General features: G+C 41.2%; 1 protein-coding gene across 2 annotated transcripts in view; it reads left to right on the forward strand.

Annotated features, from left to right (window-relative positions):
* The window catches only part of mrpl3 (mitochondrial ribosomal protein L3), a 58902-nt gene that overhangs the window by 23955 nt on the left and 21085 nt on the right, over nt 1–13862 (forward strand). The window lies entirely within an intron of this gene.

Raw genomic sequence — 13862 nt, forward strand, 5'->3', positions numbered from 1 at the left:
AATGATGAGACCATGAAGGCATTCAGGCAGTTTTCAACCTGCCCACCATTAAAGTGAGCAGGAATAAGTCTGCTGGGTAAACAGAATTCTGTTGAGAAGTGCTGTGGCATAGAGAATCTAATCAGTTCCTTGTGCTTGTACCTGTTAGTTCTGATCTGTTTCTGCCCCACACCCACAGTACATGATGTATTTTACCCAAAATTATAGAACAGGGTATGCAACATTTTGGGATTTGGAGAGTAGAGTTTATGGACTGCAGAAATTGGAGGCTAATCAGCAGTGTCTAGTTTGCAAACTTATAATAATACGTTGTATAGCTCTGATCTAGATGCAGTATTCAGACTGAGTCCTGACGAAGGTCTCAACCTGAAATGCCAACTCTGTTATTTTCCATAGAAACTGCCTAACCTGTTGAGTTTGTCCAGCATTTTGTGTGTGTTGTTCTGGATTTCCAGCATCTGCAGAGATGTTTATGTTGTGATTTGCCACAGAGTAGTTGAAAGGGATGTATTTATGAGGAGAATGGACAAAGGGAAATAGTGGAAGGTTGCACTAATTGATGTAGATGATGATGGGAGATAGGAGAGTGCTTAATGAAGCATAAAAATTGATGCAGTCTTCTTGGGTTAAGCAAAAACACTTTTTTTCTGCCACATTCTATGTATTTACAAACCTCTGTTTTTGAACAACTTTCCTGCTGGATGTCCATCTCTGTCCCTAAGGTATTTACTGTGGTTCTAGTTCTGGGAAAATGCTGAACTGATGGGGTTGCATTCTTTCAGATGATATTAAATCAAGACCCCATATCCTTGTTCAAGCTGGGCATTCAGAAATCCTGTTGCCCTCTTAAGTAAGTACTGGAGGATATTCTATGAGCATTCCAGTATTTATGACTTGCTAGAATTGTTCTAGCTCTCTTTCTTGCTTCTCTCCTGAAAATCTGATTATTTTATTGCTGTTTAAAGCAATGCATCTTTTCCCAACATCATAAACATGAATGTATTTCTGAGATAGTGCTTGTGAAGTATTTTGGGATAGCCTAAGGATGTTAAAGGTGTTTTATTTTTTAAAAAAATGTAAGTTCTCTATCTATTAGTTAACTTACTGTTTATCATATTGCTAACAGGCCACGGGTGTACAAACCCTTAGTAATTGAAATTTTCAACTGGTGTGGCAGTGAGCAGCCAGTTTTATATGCACGTAGCAAATTAATCTTAATAGAAACCATAGAAACTACAGCACAGAAACAGGCCTTTTGGCCCTTCTTGGCTGTGCCGAACCATTTTCTGCCTAGTCCCACTGTCCTGCACACGGACCATATCCCTCCATACACCTCCCATCCATGTATCTGTCCAATTTATTCTTAAATGTTACAAAAGAACCCGCATTTACCACCTCATCTGGCAGCTCATTCCATACTCCCACCACTCTCTGTGTGAAGAAGCCCCCCCAATGTTCCCTTTAAACTTTTCCCCCCTCACCCTTAACCCATGTCCTCTGGTTTTTTTTTCTCCCCTTGCCTCAGTGGAAAAAGCCTGCTTGCATTCACTCTATCTATACCCATCATAATTTTATATACCTCTATCAAATCTCCCCTCATTCTTCTACGCTCAGGGAATAAAGTCCTAACCTATTCAACCTTTCTCTGTAACGGAGTTTCTCAAGTCCCGGCCACATCCTTGTAAACCTTCTCTGCACTCTTTCAACCTTATTTATATCCTTCCTGTAATTTGGTGACCAAAACTGAACACAATACTCCAGATTCGGCCTCACCAATGCCTTATACAACCTCATCATAACATTCCAATGCCTTATACAACCTCATCATAACATTCCAAATTATCTTGAATGTTCTCTATCTTGTGTGTAACAGAGCATGTGCATTCTGTTAAACTACTTGAAATTAAGAAATATCAGTTTTAAAAGATTATGCACCAAATTGGCAACTTTTTTTTTTAAAAGCTGAGCTGTTATTATCAGATCAGTTTGGATGATTGCGGAATACTGAAATGTGCAGTTATTAGCACCTTTTGAAAAATCAGTTGTGAATTTGCATTTCATTATAATTTAATGAGCAGTAGAATGGTACTATTTGATAACTAGATAAGAAGTGATGGTTGTTTAGAGCTGAATCTTGAAATGCAAGATCATTACCTGGCTTCAGAACTTGCTCTTCCCGGAATTCATTATTTTAGTGTTTGAGATCAGTATTAGTCTCAGTCATTTAAAACTAATTGTACTGTGATGCTTTGGCAGCTGGACAAATCAAATTCATTGTAAATAAAACCCAATTTAATTTATAGTACAATTATTTCCATTTTAATTATTACTGTCTCCATTTGGAAAGTGATATATCTGTTCCTGTTTGTCATTAGAGGCAGCTACTGAATTTAAAATTAAGACCTCCTGCTGAAGATGGTGTTCAAGCCACTTTGTACAGACAGGATTTTCTTCCTGTATATCTACAGGTTGCAGCCATTCTGTGGCCCACTTTCACTCACCCCCTAAACAAATCAATGAAAGGTTCACCAATTTCAACTGGTTATGGCAGAAATTCAACCAATCAGCCAGCATCTGTGGAGGGAAATGAACAGTCAACATTTTGTGTTGAGACCCTTCATCAGGACTGGAAAGAAAGATGGCAGAAACCAGAATAAAATAATGGGAGAAGGAGGAAGAGCATGAGCTGGCCTTTCCCCTCAACCGTCCTGATGACCTGCCTTTCCTGGTCCCCTTTATTCACTGTCTTCTCCATCAAGTTCCATCTTCTTCAGTCCTTTGCCTCATTCACTTATCATCTCTCAGCATATTCTCATTCCAACCCCCCACCGACCCCTCACCCGGAATCCCTTATCACCTACCAGCTCATGCTCCTCCCTCTACTCCTGCCCTTTTATTTTGCCCTCTTCCTTCCCAAAATGTCGACTTTTCATTTTCCTCTGTAAGTATTTCCTCACCTGCTGAGTTCCACCAACATTTTCTACGTTAGTGCGGCATCTGTAATCTGCCTTGTGTCTTCAGTTAGCTCTGAAAGCGTTTTCTCATAGTTGGGAAGACATTACTTTTTTTTTCAGTCTAAGGAATAGCTATATTATAGCTCTTCTACTTCTCAACTATTGGTTGTCCTGGCTGTTTCTCTGGATTAAAAGTCCTTCTGTACACACTACAGCTGGAAAATTTATCAGTACTGCTCTTGTTTTATGGCTGTTGCGCAGCCTGCTTGTGTGGGAGCTTATTCATTATGTGCCATGTTGCATGAAGGGGACGATCATGGTCTTTCCATGACCACGATTGGTCTTGGCAATTTTTTCTAAAGTGATTTGCCATTGCCACCTTCTGGGCAGTGTCTTTCCAAGATGGGTGACCCCAGCTGTTGCCAATACTCTTCAGAGATTACCTGCCTGGAGTTAGTGGTCACATAACCTTGTGATATGCCTCAGCTACAACCATCCACCACTGCTCCCATAGCTTCATGTCACCCTGATCGAGGGAGCTAAGCAGGTGCTATACCTTGCCTGAGAGTGACCTGCATGCTAGTGGAGAGAAGGAGTGCCTTCAACCTTCTTTGGTAGAGATGTATGTCCATTGTGCCACCGTGTGGGAGAGCAGCCTCCCTTATTTTAAATAAGATGAAAATGTCCAATCTGAGCTATGACTGAACTCAAGACAAGAATTCACATTTACGTAGTGACATCCGCCAATCTCAAAGTTCTTTCCTGCTATGAAATAGATTTGAAGTACCATCAAATCCAAAATGATTCTAGCCACAGGTTTCTGATTATTCAAACAGGCATAATGCATCCAAAATGAAAAATAGTTCTGTTTTCCAGATACTACCTGTTATTCAGAATAGTTCCATTGGCTGCAGAAGCTAGCCTACTTAACAGATATTTTTCCATTATGTGAACCAGTTGAACAAGTCTCTGCAAGACGCTGGAGAAAATGTTTTGACCTCAAGTGACAAGATTCTTGGATTTAAAAGGAAACTGAATCTTTGGAAAAATCATGCTGCAAAAGGAAATCTTGAAATGTGTCCACTACTGCTTGGGCTTGAGAGTGAGAAAGGATATCAGAATATCTCAAGTCTTATTGAAAACCACCTGGAAGAACTGCAGAACAAAATTGAACAGTATTTCTCTTCCTTGTCAACGCAAGTGTTGACATCGAGGCACGACTCTGCAGTTGCGTGGATGTCAGCGGGAAGAGTTTAAAAAGGAGACAGCTTTATAGAGTGGGCGACAAGGTAGAAGGAGTCAGAGTAGGAGAGCTTCGGGGCTTCGGCGATAATGGATGGAAGCGAGGTAAGTTACTTGTGAAGAATAGGAATAGGAATTATGTCTGTGAGGCTAGTATTCTGTACTGGGTATCAGATGTGGAATGTCCTAGCCTCCCAGACGGCCACATCTGCGCCAGGTGCGTCGAGCCGCAGCTCCTTAGGGACCGGGTTAGGGAACTGGAGATGCAGCTCGATGACCTTCGTCTGGTCAGGGAAAGTTGAGGAGGTGATGGGAGCTATAGGCAAGTAGTCACACTAGGGCTTCGTGAGGCAGATAAGTGGGTAACAGTCAGGAGAGAGAAGGGCAAGAGTCAGATACTAGAGAGTAGCCCAATGGTACTCCTGTTTGAGTACTGTTGGGGGGGGGGTGCGTGGGAATCCTACCTGGGGGAAGCAACAGTGGCCGCATCTCTGGCCCAGAGTCTACTCCTGTGGCTCAGAAGGGTAGGGAAGGGAAGAGGATGGCAGCAGTGATAGGGGACTCTATACTTAGGGGGTCAGACAGGTGATTCTGTGGATGCAGGAAAGAAGCACAGATGTTAGTTTGCCTCCCAGCTGCCAGGGTCCGGGATGTTTCTGATCATGTCCACGATATCCTGAAGCGGTAAAGTGAACAGCCAGAGATCATGGTACATACTGGTACCAACAACATAGGCAGGAAAAGGGAGGAGATCCTGAAAGTAGACTACAGGGTGTTGGGAAGGAAGTTGAGAGGCAGGACTCAAAGGTAGTAATCTCAAGATTACTGCCTGTGCCACACGACAGTCAGTATAGGAATAGAGTGAGGTGGAGGATAAATGCGTGGCTGTGGGATTGGAGCGGGGGCAGGGATTCAGATATCTGGATCATTGGGACCTCTTTTGGGGCAGGCGTGACCTGTACAAAAAGGACGGGTTGTACTTGAATCCGAGGGGGATCAATATCCTGGCAGAGAGGTTTGCTAAGGCTAATGGGAGAGGTTAAACTAGAATTGCTGGGGGGTGTGAACTGAACTGAAGAGACGGAGGAAGGGGTGGTTGGCTCACAAATTGAGAAAGTTTGTAGGCAGTGTGAGAGGGAGGATAGGCAGGTGATAGAGAAGGGATTCGCTCAGATTGATGGTTTGGGATGTGTCTATTTTAATGCAAGGAGTATCATGAACAAAGCAGATGAGCTTAGAGCGTGGATCAGTACTTGGAGCTATGATGCTGTGGCCATTACAGAGACTTGGGTGGCTCAGGCAGAAATGGTTACTTAGAGTGCCAGGCTTTAGATATTTTAGAAAGGGCAGGGAGGGAGGCAAAAGAGGTGGGGGTGTGGCACTGCTGATCAGAGATAGTGTCACGGTTACATTAAAGGAGGAAGTCATGAAGGGATTGTCTACTGAATCTCTGTGGGTGGAAGCTAGGGTCAGGAAGGGGTCAATAAATCTACTGGGTGGTTTTTATAGACCACCCAATGGTAACAGGGACATCGAGGATCAGATAGGGAGACAGATTTTGGAAGGGTGTAATAATAACAGGGTTGTCGTGATGGAGGTTTTAATTTCCCCAGTATTGATTGGCATGACCCTAGAGCGAAGGGTTTAGTTGGGGTGGAGTTTGTTAGGTGTGTTCAGGAAGGTTTCCTGACACAGTATGTAGATAAGCCTACAAGAGAAGAGGCTGTACTGGATCTGGTATTGGGAAATGAACCTGGTCAGGTGTCAGGTCTCTCAGTGGGAGAGCATTTTGGAGATGATTATAATTCTATCTCCTTTACCATTGCATTAGAGAGGGATAGAAGCAAACAAGTTAGGAAAGGGTTTAATTGCAGTAAGAGGAACTATGAAGCTATCAGGCAGGAAGCATAAATTGAGAACAGGTGTTCTCAGGGAAATGTACTGCAGAACTGTGGCAAATGTTCAGGGGATATTTGCATGGCGTTCTGCACAGGTACATTCCAGTGAGACAGGGAAAGGATGGTAGGGTACTGGAACTGTGGTATACAAAGGCAGCTGAAAATCTAGTCAAGAAGAAAAAAGCTTACGAAAAGTTCAAAAAAACTAGGTAATGATAGAGATCTAGAAAATTATAAGGCTAGCAAGAAGGAACTTAAGAATGAAATTAGGAGTTCAGGGGCCACGAGAGGCCTTGGTAAGCAGGGTTAAGGAAAACCCCAAGGCATTCTACAAGTATGCGAAGAGCAAGAGGATAAGACATGAGAGAATAGGACCAATCAAGTGTGACAGTGGAAAAGTGTATGGAACCGGAGGAGGTAGTGGAGGTACTTAATGAATACTTTGCTTCAGTATTCAGTACAGAAAAGGACCTTGGCGGTTGTAGGGATGACTTAAAGCTTGAGCATATAGACATTAAGAAAGAGGATGTGCTGGAGTTTTTGGAAAGCATCAAGTTGGATAAGTCACCAGGACTGGGTGAGATATACCCTAGGCTGATGTGGGAGGTGAGGAAGGAGATTGCTGAGCCTCTGTCAATGATCTTTGCGTAATCAGTGGGGGCGGGAGATGTTCCGAAGGATTGGAGGGTTGCAAATGTTGTTCCCTTAAGAGAAAGCCCAGGAATTTATAGACCAGTGCATCTTACTTCAGTTGATGAAGATCCTGAGAGGCAGGATTTATGAACATTTGGTGAGGCATAATATGATTAGGAATAGTCAGCATGACTTTGTCAAAGGCTGGTTGTACCTTACGAGCCTGATTGAATTTTTTGAGGATGTAACTAAACACATTGATGAAGGTAGAGCCGTAGATGTAATGTATATGGATTTCAGCAAGGCATTTGACAAAGTACCCCATGCAAGGCCTATTGAGAAAGTAAAGAGGCATGGGATCCAAGGGGACCTTGCTTTGTGGATTCAGAACTGTCTTGCACACACAAGGCAAAGAGTGGTTATAGACACGACATATTCCTCATGGAGGTTGGAGACCAGTAGTGTGCCTCAGGGATTTGTTCTGGGACCCCTTCTCTTCATGATTTTTATAAATGATCTGGATGAGGAAGTGGAGGGATGGGTTAGTATATTTGCTGATGATACAAAGGTTGGGGGTGTTATGGATAGTGTGGAGGACTGTCAGAGGTTACAGCGGAACATCAATAGGATGCAGAACTGGGCTGGAAGTGGCAGATAGAGTTCAACACAGAAAAGTGTGAGGTGGTTCATTTTGGTAGGTCAAATATGATGGCAGAATATAGTATTAGTGGTAAGACTCTTGGCAGTGCAGATGACCAGAGGGATCTTGGGATCTGGATCCATAGGACACTCAAAGCTGCAGCGCAGGTTGACAGTGTTGTTAAGAAGACATATGGTGCATTGGCCTTCATCAACCGTGGATTTGAGTTCAAGAGCCAAGAGGTAATGTTATAGCTATATAGGACCCTGGTCAGACCCCACTTGGAGTACTGTGCTCAGTTCTGGTTGCCTCACTACAGGTAGGATGTGGAAACCATAGAAAGGGTGCAGAGGAGATTTACAAGGATGTTGCCTGGATTGGGGAGCATGCCTTATGAGAATAGGTTGAGTGAACTTGGCCTTTTTTCCTTGGAGCAACGGAGGATGAGAAGTGACCTGATAGAGGTGTATAAGATGATGAGAGGCATTGATCGTGTGGATAGTCAGAGGCATTTCCCAGGGCTGAAATGACTAACACGAGAGGACACAATTTTAAGGTGCTTTGGTGGAGGCGAATACAATAAAGTCTTTTAAGAGACTCCTGGATAGGTTCATCATCATCATCATCATCATCAGGTGCCGTGCCCAGTTTGAGCTTTGACTGCCATGGCCCACACACTCCCGTTTTGGGTCAAGTGGATCAGTTCATTGGTATTCATTTCCTGTTCTCTGGCTGCTGTCTCCATCATCATTTGTCTTTGTCTTCCTCTTGCTTTCTTCCCTTCAATGGTTCCCATAATTACCGTGCATTCTAACTCCTCTTTCCTAACCACAAGTCTGATGAAGTTACGTTGCCTTTTCATGTTCTCATACATTACTTCTCTTTTTATGTTTGCTCTGTTCATGGCATCCTCGTTAGATATTCGTTTCGTCCATGATATTCTTTGCATCCTCCTCAAAAACCACATCTCTGCTGCTTCAGTTCGTTTCTTCTTGTTACTAGATATTTTCCAACATTCTGAGCCATATAACATAACTAGATAAACATAACATTTCAGTACTCTGAGGCGGGTTGTCATGCCTAGTTTAGTATTGTTCAGTATACTCTTCATGGATAGGTACATGGACCTTAGAAAAATAGAGGGCTGTGGGTAACCCAAGGTAATTTCTAAAGTAAGTACATGTTCGGCACGGTGTTGTGGGCCGAAGGGCCTGTATTGTGTTGTAGGTTTTTCTACGTTTCTAAGTGCACGACTGGGTGAGGGGCCCTATCTCTGAATCTTCTGTTCAGCCTGAGGACTTGACTTTGAGAGAAGAAGAATAGCTTTGTGAGCTGCACTCTGATCATGCACTCAAGATGAGATTTACTGACCTGCCCCTGGAAAAGTTCTTCCCGTGGAAAAAAAGAGTATCCTACCATTTATAGCAAAGCCATGAACATTTTGCTGCAGTTTTCAACTTCTTGCATGTGTGAGCAAACCTTTTCTTGTTTAACAAGCATCAAGCACAAGGATAGACATTGTTTCATTTCAGTTGAAGGTGAAGCCTCTGTGTGTTTTTCTCAAGTTTCAACCAGATTTGAGAAACTTAATGTTTGCCTGAATAAATTTACGAAAGAGAAAGCAATAGTAATGGTAGGCTAAGCTTAATTACCTGCTTTTTTTTTAAGAAAGGTTGGCTAAAAATTAATTCTCTACTCAAGAGTATTATTTTTGGATTATTATATGTATAACTTACTGATCACGCTAATGTGAACTCTGGATATAATAATTTTTATGTGGGTGTTCCCTGAGACCTGAAAATTATTTCATGAGTTTCTCCAGGGCAAAAAGGTTGAGAAAGGCTGGCTTAGAGTAATATACACCAAAAGCGGGTAACTTGATTGGCGGGACAAGTTGGGTTGAAGGGCTGTATAGCTCTGTAGCAGAAGGGATGAAAAAAGTGTACCGGTTGTCATTCGTGACTTCAGTTTATGCATTCTCAAGATTATAGACACCGTAGAAATCAGAACAACGAAATGCGAATAAAAGGTTTTAAGAGTGTTATGAGGCATCAAATAAAATTACAACTGAATAAAGAAATGACTTGCATTTAGATATCTTCTTTGGCCTTGGGACATCCAAAAGCACTTCACAGTCAATGTAGTACTTATGAAATGTTGTCATTTGGATTGCTCTTTTAAAGATCAGGCACAGTACACCACATGACTACCACCATTGCTGAATGATTCTAAAAATATTTTCCATCTTTGTAATCTTGAATTATTTAATGCTATCTGTAGTTTTATTTCACTTGCTGATGTACCTGAGAAATTTATAAAATGTGAATGCTACACTGGGCAAACACAATGTCCTATATTCTTAACAAATTTAAGCATTAAAAGAAAGAAATAAAAATGACATTGAATTATAAAGCATTACAGAGGATGTTGAGTGCATTAAAACAAAGAGCAATTGTTGTGCTTAAAGTGATCCACTTCATAGATATCTATGTATTTCCTTTGGATTGCATTACCATGACTTGCATGGAGTTACCCTCGTGTATCAAATATGAACAGCAAATTATTCTCACAAATTTTCCTATTAAGTTTTAAAGCAGAAGAAAAAAGCATGAATTGTTGTATGCCGTTTTCTTTTGGATGCCCCTGTCAACATTTATGACAGGATCACATTAATAGAAAAATTACTCTCAATCTTCGGCTAAAGTTCATTGGCAGGCTACATGTGCTGTTTAATTTAGAAATGAAATTGGAGGCAGGGATGTGCGGAGTAAACTACTGCCTCGCCATCCTGTTTTGTCACATCTGAAAAGATGAGGTTCACCTCACGGGTATAATCATTTCCATGGAAACCTTCCTTTCTTTCAGTGGAACAATGACAAAATGGCTTTCTGACAGCAACATTTCAATTTATTGTTAATATTGAAGTAATACCAAATAAAGCAAGATTCTGGAATAGGGTAGCTGCTGTGGGGTTAGTGATTCCAGCACAATTTGTTCTTCAGCTGCCACGATTTAGTGCAAACTCATCTGCTTATTTACAAATGGAACCAATAAAATCATGCAGCACTTTAACATTTAATTACTATTCCTTTAACTATTTGTGAGTGATGGCATCAGAAAATGTGATTAATGCAACTGAGAGGCTTGTTACTAAATGAAATCATAATTTTCAGTTCCTGTCAGTAACCCAATTTTAATTGACTTTTAACAAGTATATGCAATACTGTACTTCTCTCTAGATTGGGGTATAGGCGGTCAAATTAACAAAATATTTTATTCTTGTCAACATCATTACATTTAAAAGAGCAAGCTTAATTTTCGGAGTACTGCAAATTAATGCACTGAGCAAAAGTTGCATCCATACTAGGTAACTTGAAGCAAAGTAAAGCTCATTCAGTAAATGCTCAAGGACATACTCTTTTGTTCCTTCATCCTTTCTTTGTCTTACTGTACAGAAGAAACGCTACAGCAGCTGTTTCTCTGCTGTGAACTAAATGTCACTTCCTTCGCTAATCTTCCAGTTGAGCTGACCTCGAGGGTGAAGATTTGGATTATGATTATGCCATTACACGTAACAGCTGCATCTCCCTCAAGTTCGCTGGTAGCTGTAATTATCTACTAATCTGCATGCTGCCACACTCTATTTTGCTCCCCACTATTGCCCCCTGCAGAAAGTCAATAGGGAATTTTGCAAATGCAAACTCTATCCAAAATATAAATATATATAAATATATAGGTATTCCTTAGCACAATATACTTTTATCTTAACATGTTACAGAATAAGACATCTCATTTTCAACTTGCTGCTTTTTAGAATTTGGGTTGTTTACTTTGAGCTTTGACACAGCACATAATGAACGAACTTTGGGCTCTAAGTGATTTGTGGCAACTTTTCATTTTTAGAAAGGATTTTACTTTGTGTTCATATATTCTGGGACTTATACTAAGCACATAATACATTTTATATTCAGTAGCTGTGTATGGGTTTGAGCAAGAAAAACTGGTGAAGCCATAGTAAATTCTAGCACTTAAAAGAAAAACTTATGACTTAAATTAATAGCAAGAGTAACAGCTACTTAATAATTAACTTAATGATTTAACCGTGAAGCTAAAGTGTAAAAAGTGGATAAAGGTATCTGCAAATGAGTGAAATAGGCAGTTGAGATCTATTTGATGTAGTTTTTGTTTGCCTTGGGGAAATTTTGCAACATTTGGGCAGGGGTGGCAGACCATTTTTAAGAGTGTGTACCCGAGTTAGCTATAATCTCTTCTTTAAAAAAAATCTCTTGCATACCATGGTAATTTTCAGTAATCAATAACATTCTTTGCTGAATTATTAACAATAATTATGGACTGTTCTAAGGAAAAAGGATGAGTCCTGTTTATTTATGTGTATTCAATGTTTTATTATGAATAAATATATAAAAGAAACTGATTGAAACAAAGGAAGCATTTTAGAAAACCTGTTCAAAATTATTGATATTATTCTTCTAAAAAGGCAATTGAAAAATTATTTCTATTTAATTTTATGTTTTTTTATTTTATGTTTACTGTCCAAATACTGATGTATACACTAGGTCTTGTGACAATGTCAAAATGTATCCTCCTGTGTCCTGTCTTTTCACAACTGTGTAGCTGGTGCCAAGCCGGCGTGATACGCTTCCTTTAAAAGGATCTCTCTGCCTTCGGCTTCTGAAAAATCATTCACTGCTTCATTTATCAGTATAGATAATTATTTTGTATATTTTTGTTATGGTTAAAGTTTAAAGAATCAAGTACTGTATAACATGTGCAAACAAAACTTTTCAGCATGTCATCTCGGGCATGTATGCCATAGGTTCACAACCTTATAAAGAAGCATACAGAACTGAATGTAATATTCCAAGTGCCCTTTAACCTGAGTTTTATAGAACTGCAACATTACTTTGTGGCTCTGAACTCATTTCCCCAACTAATGAAATCCACACACCATATGCCATCTTTCAACCCAATCAACTTGGGTTGAGATCTGTGGACATGGACCCCAATTTCCCTCTGTTCCTCCACACTGCCAGGAATCTCGCCATTCGATGACACGAAGCTGGGTGGCAGTGTTAGCTGTGAGGAGGATGCTAAGAGGATGCAGGGTGACTTGGATAGGTTGGGTGAGTGGGCAAATTCATGGCAGATGCAATTTAATGTGGATAAATGTGAAGTTATCCACTTTGGTGGCAAAAATAGGAAAACAGATTATTATCTGAATGGTGGCCAATTAGGAAAAGGGGAGGTGCAACGAGACCTGGGTGTCATTATACACCAGTCATTGAAAGTGGGCATGCAGGTACAGCAGGCGGTGAAAAAGGCGAATGGTATGCTGGCATTTATAGCAAGAGGATTCGAGTACAGGAGCAGGGAGGTACTACTGCAGTTGTACAAGGCCTTGGTGAGACCACACCTGGAGTATTGTGTGCAGTTTTGGTCCCCTAATCTGAGGAAAGACATCCTTGCCATAGAGGGAGTACAAAGAAGGTTCACCAGATTGATTCCTGGGATGGCAGGACTTTCATATGAATAAAGACTGGATGAACTGGGCTTGTACTCGTTGGAATTTAGAAGATTGAGGGGGGATCTGATTGAAACGTATAAGATCCTAAAGGGATTGGACAGGCTAGATGCAGGAAGATTGTTCCCGATGTTGGGGAAGTCCAGAACGAGGGGCCACAGTTTGAGGATAGAGGGGAAGCCTTTTAGGACCGAGATTAGGAAAAACTTCTTCACACAGAGAGTGGTGAATCTGTGGAATTCTCTGCCACAGGAAGCAGTTGAGGCCAGTTCATTGGCTATATTTAAGAGGGAGTTAGATATGGCCCTTGTGGCTACGGGGGTCAGGGGGTATGGAGGGAAGGCTGGGGCGGGGTTCTGAGTTGGATGATCAGCCATGATCATAATAAATGGCAGTGCAGGCTCGAAGGGCCGAATGGCCTACTCCTGCACCTATTTTCTATGTTTCTATGTTTCTATTAAACCTGTACTCAGCTTTCAAATTCAACTTTCCAGAATGAATCACTTCACACTTTTCTGAGGTGAACTCCATTGCCACTTCTCAGTCCAGCTCAATATCGTGTTAATGTCCTGCTGAAACGTCCAGCAACCCTCCACACTATCCACAACTTCACCAACCTTCATGTCGTGTGCAAACTTACTAACCCCACTTCCACTTTCTCATCCAAGTTGTTTATGGAAATCACAAAGAGCAGGTGTCCCTGCATACCACTACTGGTCATCAATCTGCAGGTAAAATATGTTCCATCTACTACCACTGCCTGCTTTGTGGGCAATCAATTCTGAAGCCATACTGCCACATTTCACTGGATCTCATGCCTCCTGACTTTCTGAATGAGCCTACCAATGGGAACCTTGTCGAATGCCTTACTAAAATCTATATACACCACGTTCACTGGTCTACCTTCATGATTGCCAGGCATGTGAGATGGAATAGGTTGCAGGGAAGTGAAT

The sequence above is a fragment of the Mobula birostris genome, chromosome 19 (assembly GCF_030028105.1).
Source record: "Mobula birostris isolate sMobBir1 chromosome 19, sMobBir1.hap1, whole genome shotgun sequence".
NCBI classification, from domain to species: Eukaryota; Metazoa; Chordata; class Chondrichthyes; order Myliobatiformes; family Myliobatidae; genus Mobula; species Mobula birostris.